At 40.0% G+C, this 10,664-nt stretch overlaps 1 pseudogene; it reads right to left on the bottom strand.

Annotated features, from left to right (window-relative positions):
* Window positions 1-4,154: 4,154 nt before the first annotated feature.
* LOC126712986 (cytochrome P450 94A2-like) lies at window positions 4,155-6,155 on the bottom strand (annotated as a pseudogene).
* Between the last annotated feature and the right edge of the window lie 4,509 nt (window positions 6,156-10,664).

The following is a 10,664-nucleotide window of genomic DNA, read 5'->3' on the forward strand; positions in this document are numbered from 1 at the left end:
GCACCGCCACGAGCCGCCACGCGCCTCCACGCGCGGCCTGTCTCTGTCACGCACTTCCACGCGCCGGATCTGTCCGCTGACGTCATCACCTGTGCCACGTCAGCCCTAGCTGCGTCAGCATCCACTGATCTGCTGACGTCATCACCACGTCATCTGTTGACCGTTGACCGTTGACTTTTCACCAGGTTGACCGTTGACTTTTCACCAGGTTGACCGTTGACTTTTGACCAGAGTTGACTTTTTGCAATCCAGGTCCTCCTTACCCAGTTTTTCGCGTAGATTTCATTTTTGCGCTCCATTTTTGCATATTTTGCTTCAAAATGAAGAATAAGGACAAGTCTTCTACCTCTTGCAACAATCGTCGCCGACAATCCAACAAACGTTTTTGCAATTTTTGCAAACGTTTTGGCCATAATATTGAGACTTGCTATCAACGCAACAAATCAGCTGTTTCCATTTCTGCTGCTACTGTTGCTAACACTGAGAGTGTCCAACCTATGGCTCCCGTCTCTGCAAAGTCTCAGTCTTCTGGATCCACTTTCACCATTTCCAGAGATGACCTTATAAATATCATCGCCAATGTCATTCGTACGGTTGGTAATGCATCTTATTCCTCTTCTCTCTCAGCTTTATCTGGTATGTCTCCTACCTCTTGGCTTATGGATTCTGCTTGTTGCAATCATATGACACCTCACTCGTCCTTATTTTCTGACCTTAAACCTGCACCGCACCCTCTTAATATTCGCACAGCAAATGGTTCCACAATGTCTGGTCATAATATAGGTTCCGTTGTGACCTCCAATCTCTCGGTTCCTGGAGTCTTTAATATTCCTGACCTTTCTTATAATTTATTTTCTGTTGGACAATTAGCTGAGTTGGGTTATCGCATTATCTTTGATTATTCTAGGTGTATTGTACAGGATCCGAGGACGGGACAGGAGCTTGGGACTGGTCCCAGAGTTGGGCGTATGTTTCCCGTGGACAACCTTCGTCTTCCACTTGTTGCTCCTGTTTCTGTTGCTGCAGCTGCTACAGCTTCTTCAATTCCTTCCCTTGCACTTTGGCATGCTCAACTTGGTCATGCATCCTCCTCTCAGGTACAACAATTAGCTTCTAGAGGTTTGTTAGGTTCAGTGTCTACAAAAAATTTTGATTGTATTTCGTGCCAATTAGGAAAACAACCAGCTTTGCCTTTCAATACTAGTGAATCAATATCCATTGATATCTTTGACCTTATTCATTCTGATGTTTGGGGCCCTTCTTCTGTCTCTAGTATTGGTGGGTCTCGATATTTTGTTGTCTTTGTTGATGATTACTCTCGCTATAGCTGGATTTTTAATATGAAACATCGTTCTGAATTATTGCAAGTATATTCTAATTTTGTAAAAATGGTTGAAACTCAGTTTTCCAAACGCATCAAATTTTTTCGATCTGATAATGCTCTTGAATATACTCAATATGCTTTCCAAGCTGTTTTGCATTCCTATGGCACTGTTCATCAACTAACTTGTCCAGGTACCTCTCAGCAAAATGGTAGAGCCGAACGGAAACTTCGTCATATTCTTGACACTGTTCGTGCTCTTCTTCTCTCTGCCAAAGTTCCTGCACCTTTTTGGGGCGAAGCTGCTCTTCATGCTGTTCATACTATTAATCGCATTCCGAGTCCGGTTATCCAAAATCAAACTCCATATGAGCGTCTTTTTGGGTCATCTCCAGACTATCACCACCTTCGCTCCTTTGGTTCTGCTTGTTTCGTTCTTCTTCAGCCACATGAGCATAACAAACTTGAGCCTTGGTCAAGGCTTTGTTGTTTTCTTGGCTATGGCGAAACTCAAAAGGGGTATCGGTGTTATGACCCTGTCTCTCATCGTCTTCGTGTTTCCCGCAATGTTGTCTTTTGGGAACATCGCCTCTTTGTCGAGCTCTCTCACTTTCGTGCCTCCCTATCTTCCTTCTCTGTTTTAGATCTTTTTCCAGATGAGGCACATATTCCTTCTGTAGCTGCTCCTGATCCTCCTGTAGTTGCTCCTGATTCTCTTGTAGACTTCTCTGTCTAACCACCAGATATCACTAATCCCTTTCCTAGTTCACCCTTTAATGAACAGGTGGAAGATGAACAGGTTGAAGACGAGCTACCCAACCCCAACCCTGAGCTTAGGTCCCCTGCTCCTGCTCCGCCTGAAGATCTTGCACAAGACATTCCACCTCGTCACTCAACTCGAGTAAGATCTATTCCTACACATTTACTTGACTATCATTGTTACACTGCTCTTGCTACATTACATGAGCCTCACACCTATCGTGAGGCTTCCACTGACCCTTTATGGCAGATTGCAATGAAAGAGGAACTTGATGCATTATCTAAAAACCATACTTGGGATTTGGTGACACTCCCTCTTGGGAAATCTGTGGTTGGTTGTAAGTGGATCTACAAGATTAAGACTCGCTCTGATGGGTCCATTGAGCGCTACAAAGCTCGTCTTGTTGCAAAAGGTTTTACACAGGAGTATGGGATTGACTATGAAGAGACCTTTGCTCCGGTTGCTCGTATCTCATCTGTCCGTGCCCTCTTAGCTGTTGCTGCTGCCCGTAAATGGGATCTTTTTCAGATAGATGTCAAAAATGCATTCCTTAATGGGGATTTACATGAAGAAGTTTATATGCAACCTGCTCCTGGTCTCTTTGTTGACTCAAATAAGGTTTGTTACCTTTGACGTGCACTTTATGGCCTTAAACAAGCTCCACGAGCTTGGTTTGCCAAATTCAGCTCTACCATCTCTCATTTGGGTTACATGGCCAGTCATTATGATTCTGCCTTATTTCTTCGTCGCACTGACAAAGGCATTATTTTACTTCTCCTGTATGTGGATGATATGATCATAACTGGTGATGACCTCAGTGGCATTCAAGAACTCAAGAATTTTCTCAGTCAGCAATTTGAGATGAAAGATCTTGGACATCTCAGCTACTTCTTGGGTCTTGAAATCACTCATTCTACTGATGGACTTTATCTTACTCAAGCTAAATATGCTTCTGAACTCTTGTCTCGAGCTGGAATAACTGATAGCAAGACTGTTGACACTCCAGTTGAGCTTAATGCGCATCTGACTCCCTCAGGGGGGAAACCATTGTCTAATCCCTCTCTTTACAGACGATTGGTTGGCAGCCTAGTTTATCTCACAGTTACTCGTCCAGACATCTCCTATGCTGTTCATCAGGTGAGCCAGTATCTGTCTCCTCCACGATCAACTCACTATGCTGCTGTTCTGCGCATTCTTCGATACTTGAAGGGCACCTTCTTTCATGGCCTTTTCTACTCAGCTCAGTCTCCTCTTGTACTCCATGCATTCTCTGATGCTGATTGGGCAGGAGATCCTACTGATCGCAGGTCTACTACAGGTTACTGTTTTCTCCTTGGTTCTTCTTTGATTTCTTGGCGAAGTAAGAAACAAACTTTTGTGGCCCGCTCCAGTACTGAAGCAGAGTATCGTGCTCTTGCTGATACCACATCTGAGCTCCTTTGGTTACGATGGCTCCTTAAGGATTTGGGTGTGTCCACCTCCTCTGCTACTCCCCTTTATTGTGACAACCAGAGTGCCATTCATATTGCTCATAATGATGTCTTTCATGAACGGACTAAACACATCGAGATTGATTGTCATTTTATCCGTTATCATCTTGTCCATGGTGCTCTTAAGCTTTTCTCCGTCTCCTCCAAAGATCAACTTGCAGATATCTTCACCAAGTCACTTCCTAAGGGACGCACTCGTGATTTGGTTGACAACCTCAAGTTGGTCTCACATCCACCTTGAGTTTGAGGGGGGCTGTTAATGTATATTATGTTATGGGCTTTAGGCCCAATTAGGTTACTTGTATAGCACACTTGTACTTGTACTACATTCTACTTGTACTGCACACATATGCCTCCTATATAAAGGCAGTGATGTATATTCTTTTATTTATGAAATACAATACAATTATTCTGTATTTCTAACAGCCTTCTTCGATTTTGTGGGTTTCGGATAGAAATGGAATTTGGCCCATTCTTTTGTTTCTTCCTTTCTTCGGGTTGAGCAATAAAGTTATTATTCAGCCAAAAAAAAAAATAGTCTAACTCTAATGCCAAAAAAAGTATTGCACACATTTCACATCAGAATGTAAGAGAGTATTTATTAATTATTATACACAGCTAAGCTAACACACAATATCAGTCTCGCACGTGTGTTAGTCCCCTAAAGGTACCAACTTTATAGAAAACACTTAAAAAAGTAAGGTGAATAAACCACACGCTTAGGTAGTCCAGTGCAGTGCTCCGGCTCTCGCAATACTCAATTCTCAGAATGAAGATGATCCCTCTCCCTCTCCTCAATCTTCACCGGAAACCCACCTTTCATCTTGGATAAAAATGAATCATACTCTGGTTCCTGTACACCTTGCTCAAAAGCTGGCACTACTTTAAACCTCCTTAAAACCCCAGCTACCACACTCTTCATCTGCAAGAAAGCCATCTCCTTCCCCAAACAAATTCTAGGACCTGCCTGGAACACTAGGTAAGTGTACGAGTCTTTCCCCACGAACCTCCATGATGGCTGGGTTTGGATAGCCCGTCTGCGTTTTCTTCATGCGTTTCCTTCTTTTTTTTTTTTTTTTTTTTTTCTCCCCAGCCGCAACTTTTGACCCGGTCAGCTATGAACAGTGTACTTGTGCACTGTTCACGGGTCTCACAAACTCCACTTTTTATCAATTTTTTCATTAAAAATGGGTCCCACAGTACTATTCACACATTTAAAAATTATTTTGCTACAGTGTTTTCAGTTTCAGTTTTCAGTTTCAGCAAAAATAAGCTCAATCCAAACGGACCCGATGATTTCGAATTCTCTTCCTCCTTCTGCAGCCACCTCTCGGGCTTGAACTCTGCCCAGTCCGATCCCCACAGCTTCTCCAACCTCCCCATAGCGTATGGAAAGTACGATACTTTCATCCCCTTCTTTACCACTGTCCCGTCCGGCAATACGTCGTCGTTCACTGCCTCCTTCGCGTCCAACGCGACTGGCGGGTACAACCGCATGCTTTCACATAGAGAAGCGTGCGTGTACACCATATCTTTCACCTCGTCATAAACAGGCCCTTCCGATTTTTCTTTGATTTCCTTAAGAATCTCGGATTCTATTTCTGGGTTTTTCGATAGAACCCAAAAAAACCATGTTAAAGCCGCCGACGAAGTGTCACGCCCAGCAAGTATAAAGCTGATCACAAAATCGATCACGAAGTTCTCGTCTAAATGACCGGAGTTCAATAACCTTGACAACAGGTCCACGGAATCGAGGTTTCTTTCTCTCTTAGCTCCTGTTTTTTTTCTTTTATTATGGTCATGGCGAACCCTCGTATTTCTGAGATTGCGATTTTGAGACGCTTTTCAGACCCAATATTCAACAACTTCTTGATTTTCCAAACGCCTGGGAATAACGTATTCCCCCTCTCGCTACTACACTTGATACCGTTTTAAAGGCTAAGTCGAGCTTGGTCTGTGGAAGAGAGGGCAACAAGTAGGCCGGGTCGAACCTGAAAGCGATATTACAGATATTATCAAAAGTAAACCTTTGAAGAATGTCTTGGAAATCTAGGACAGTTCCATGTTCGGCAGCTGAGGTGACGGTGGGGATGAATCGTTGAGAGACCTCGGTGTGGACAACGGTTTCAACGAACTTTCGGAGGGATTTGGTGTTGAATTCTTGCATGGCGATTTGTCTTTGGAACTTCCAGGACTCACCGTCGACGTTGAAGATGCCTTCGCCAAGAAGGTCGTAGACAGTTCGACGGGAATCTTCGCCTTTTCCGTAGTTATTGAAGTTGGTCATGAGGATGTGTTGGACCACGGCGGCGTTGCCGGAGGTGACGTGGCCGATGGCAAAGGATTGGCGGAGAACGAAGGTGTTGGAGGGTAAGTCTTGGATGATACCTGTTAGCCATGGGAGTAGGCGGTCTCGATTTGCGAGGAGGGCGAAGAATGAACCCACTAGAGGGTACGATTTGGGGACTTTGGAATTGGAATTGAAGAAGAAGAAGACTGAGAGTAAAGGAATTAGGATGAGCGGTAGGAATTGAAGTTGCAGTAACATGATGGTTGGACTCAAATTAAAAACATTCGCATGAATTGGTACAAAAATTTGTATAATTTTTTTAAAATTTATTTATTTATTTTATGTACTCAATTTTTTTTGACAACCATTTGATTACCTATTTTATATTATATTTTATTAAAATATTAAATTTTCTTAATTTTTTTAATTTTCTTTTTCTTTAGACATATTAACCATTATTCATCATCAATCTTTATTCTCGAAATACGTAAAGAAAAAACAACTAAATACAAAATAAATAGTGTTAGTGTAAATTTACATAATATATAGATAGATATAGGTCATTTTTAGACAAAACTATGTAAATTTTATACTTTTTTTTTTTTTACACACGAACTGATATGAATGCTCTAAAGTATTTGGTTATTAGGCCAATGAGTTCGCTTAATTTCAAGGGCCTAAGAGAGGTTTGTCTGAAGCTTTAGCCACATACAACAAGAGCTACAGGTCTCCGTTTGAGTGAAAATTTCGGGTGCTTGACCATTTCCCTGAGCTTTAAGTTTCTACAAGTGTCCGTAGCCCACTTAGTAGCACACATAGCTTAGGCTCAAGCAAATGTTCAAAATGAGTTGATTTATACCCTCCTAACTACATTCCCTCAAATCTCCATGATGTCGCATGACCTTGGGTCATACTTAAAAAAAAAAAATATATATATATATATATATATATATATAAATATATATATAATACATGAATTGGACCTCAAGGAAGTCAGTCTTGGTTGGAAATTGGAATTCGGCTGGTAGAAAATTAATCTAAAAAACAACCATCAACAGAGTTAAAATATATAGAAGAATATATTTTAGAATGTATTGCAACCATCAGTCTTGGTTGCAATATTTAGCTCATTATTTGTGAATTTAGTCTAATAAAGGAGTGTCCTATACAATTTGAAGATGCTTTTGAGTTACAATATTTTATTCAGAATTTAAGCTAGTGTTTTAAAAAAGTCCTTAATAGCATCTAATGAATGAAAAATTATGAAATGACAAATGAAACTAAGACAAATACAGCCTTGATGCTCACGGTATGGCTTAAAAGTGCAATTCCGATGGAAATAAAGAGCAAGAGATTGAATATCGATAAAAATAAACTTAAATATTGAAATAAAAAATAAATAAAAAAGAGAGAGAGAGAAATTCAATAATAATTGTTATCAACGTCATAAAAATGAATGCAAAACCCTAAAAAAAATGAAATTAATTAAATAACAATATATCATTTCGAGTAAATTGACCTTCAAACTCTTTTTTTTTTTTTTTTTTTTGGCGAAACTACACTATTGGTCTCTAAAGTTTACCTGGTGAGTGCTTTTAGTCCTTGAAGTTTCAATAGAGCGCTATTAGTCCCTAAAGTTTTAAAACTAAACACAATTGCTCACTTCATTAACTTCCGTTAGTTTCTTTGCTTACTTGTCTAATGGAAAAAATAAGTAGGCATATTTTTAATGATGTGGCAACCTTGTCATATCAGCTGCAATGTCTAAAAGTAAAATCGTTGCAATGTAACTTAAGTGGCCGAATCAAAATTTGACACTTCATTTAAAAATACAACCCAGAACCAAGTCACCAAAATTCTAACGGAACCTTAAAATCTCTTTTCCTCTCTGGCACTCCTTTCTTTCTCTGTAAATTTTAAACAAAGTCTCCGAAGACCTTCAGATCTTCAAAGAGAGGCAGCACACCTGAAGTCTTATAAGATCCTAAACTAAAACATTCACGAAGCCCAATTTTTAGCGTATAAATCTCAAGAAAGCAACGCTCAAAGAATTTACCTAGACTGTTTTAGTTTTCTTGTTCAACTCAAGCTGAATTTTTGCGCAGAGATTAGGCCAATGATCAAGTCAAATACCAAGACAAATTATATAATATTAAAAAAAGAGAGAAATACCAAGACAAACGACCAGTGAGATGCTTGAAAATCTCTTCTAGGAAGGACGTTTTGCGGAAACGGTTATGGAAATTTGAAGAACGGAGGTGCTCGTAGATTTCTGGGCGCTGGAGTTCTCTGGGGTTCTCTGGACTTCTGATATGCAGATAGAAAAGAAAAGATGAGCCTCTCTAGCGCTTTATATAGCAAGAGAGAGAGAGAAAACCACTCCCGCTCAAGAATTCGAGGAAAAATGCTAGCCGTCAGATCCGCGTCTCGCCGTTGGATGAAGGAGATATAAAGCTACCTGGAGTAAATAGCCGCACCTCGTAAATTGTAGCGCGTTAAAAGTAACTGCTCGCACGCGCGAACCAAGATCTCATTAATTCCATCCTTTGTAAATGTCAAAACCCCGCTTTTCTCCTCAAAAAGAGATCAAAAACCGAAGTTTTAAGGGGCTATTATGGGGACCGGCCCAGAATAATAGGTTGACTGGGCCCTGGGCCCGTCCAAGGAGGCATTCGTCCGAGGAGGCGTCGTGGTCTAGAATCCTTATTCAGGCCTACTGGCAAAGAAAACATGTCTGAGGAGTAATTCCTCCTCGGACATTCCAAAATCCGGGTCAAGGGTGCGCCCTAGCTACTGTAGCCCTCCCTTCAAGTACGTAAAAAGAAAGGAAACCCAAAATATCTCAGCAAAAGCTGCCTCCACCACATTAAATGCACCACAACTACTCTCCTGGCCGCATTAATGAAGAGAAGACCCCTGAACAGTGTTACCTTGGCCACTGCAACTCACAAAAGAACTAATAAGGGTGTTTGATGGGACAGGTGCTCAAGTAGAGGTTTGGATGATCAACAAGTGTAAAGCCAAGATGATAGGAGAGGGCCTATATAATATGTAAAGGTCCCTCAAGAGAGGGGGACGAAAGACAGAGAAAAAGAGAGGAGAGAACCCTGTAGAGAAATTTTATTTGCATGAATCTGTGCCCATTAATCAAGTTTGAGACCTGATCATTTGAGAAGGATCTCTCTTCATTGCTACCTCCTTTTGTTCTCGTTTTTGTATCCCCTGAACCCATGCAACAAACCGTCTAAGCTAACTGAAACCAAGTTTTTTATCCCATACTCTACAAAAAATTCATTGTGTGGGACCTTTTGGACCAAGACTTGACCAACAAGGATCGGGCCAACTAAAAACGTGTCCTTACATTATGAATTCCAAAGAATTAGTCATATTAGAATTTGAAGGAATTAAAATTCAATTCCAAAGAATTAGTCAGATTAGAATTCTCATTTTACTCCATTAAAATGGTAGAGTCGAGGACTCCATTGATGGGGTAGAGTCAAGGACTCCAATAATGGGGTAGAATTAAAGACTCCAATTAATTTGGTAGTGAAAAAATTTTTATTTGGTAATGTTCAAATAGGATTTGAGAGTCAAGGACTCTTGTATAAAGTTTCATGCATAGAGTTAGGAACTCCTCATGAAACCCAACCTTATTTGTTTTACCAAACAAAAATTATTTGAAGAAGGGTGAGAGAAAGATTTTGGTAGTGGGAGAATTTTTATTTGGTAATGTTCAAATAGGATTAATGAGTTAGGGACTCTTATATAAAGTTTCATGCATAGAGTTAGTAACTCCTCATGAAATCCAACCCTATTTGTTTTACCAAAAAAAAATTATTTGAGAGAGAGAGAGAGAAGAAAGGAATTGATGAAATCCTATATACAAATCTATGCTGCGTAATCCTCCTGTGCCTCTCTTTTTTTTGTTCTCTATGTCTTTGCTATGTGTGTGTACTTGCTCTCTTTTTGTGTCTCTGTTTTTTTCTTTTTTCTTTTTTTTTTTCATCTTGTGCGTGCCTCTCTCTATTTATAGAGAGATTCCAAAGAAGCTGTTCCTTATTCTTCTCTCAACTGATCAGATCATGGAGTAGTTTTCTTCGGTTTTTCCTCCACAACTCCTAATTTCATTTTGTGCCGTGACCCACCTTTCAGCTTTTTTTTTTTTTTTTCGTTGCTTTTTAGTCTTTTTCTTTTTAGTTTGTGAGAGGCTGACAAACCACTTTCACCAAACCGTGTTCCTCACTTTCTGGTGGTGACACTTCTTTATTCACATTTCAGCTTTTCAATTTTTTTATTATTATATTTGCTTTGGCCATCTTTCACTCTTTATCTCATTTTTGTTTTATTTATTTATTTTATTTAGGGACAATGGCAGACTTACTTTTTGTTAATGCTATGCCCACCTTCCCTTGTTTTTCCCACTTTAGTCCTTTCTTATAGGTAAAATAGAGGACTAGCATACTAGTAGCTCTTCACCTCACGTGAACTCTTTTTAGAGTCTTTTTGGCTAAATATGACAAAAAATGAAGTTTATTAGTGTTATAGGTACTGTTTAAAGTTATTTGATAAAATAAGGAAAAAAATTGAATTTCAGCAACAGTATTGTTGAAATTGCAAGAAAAAGTATAATGTGTAAGGGGAGAGAGAAAATTGAATTTCAGTAATGAGATTACTGAAATTCTTGTCCTGCCCAAGCTCGGGGGCCGAAAAAGAACAATTGTGGCAACCAAGTTGCCGAAATTGTAGGGACGAGGAGAGAGAAAATATGAATTGTGGCAACCAAGTTGCCAAAAATGAAGGAAA

This window comes from Quercus robur, chromosome 2, assembly GCF_932294415.1.
Source record: "Quercus robur chromosome 2, dhQueRobu3.1, whole genome shotgun sequence".
In the NCBI taxonomy this organism is placed as follows: Eukaryota; Viridiplantae; Streptophyta; class Magnoliopsida; order Fagales; family Fagaceae; genus Quercus; species Quercus robur.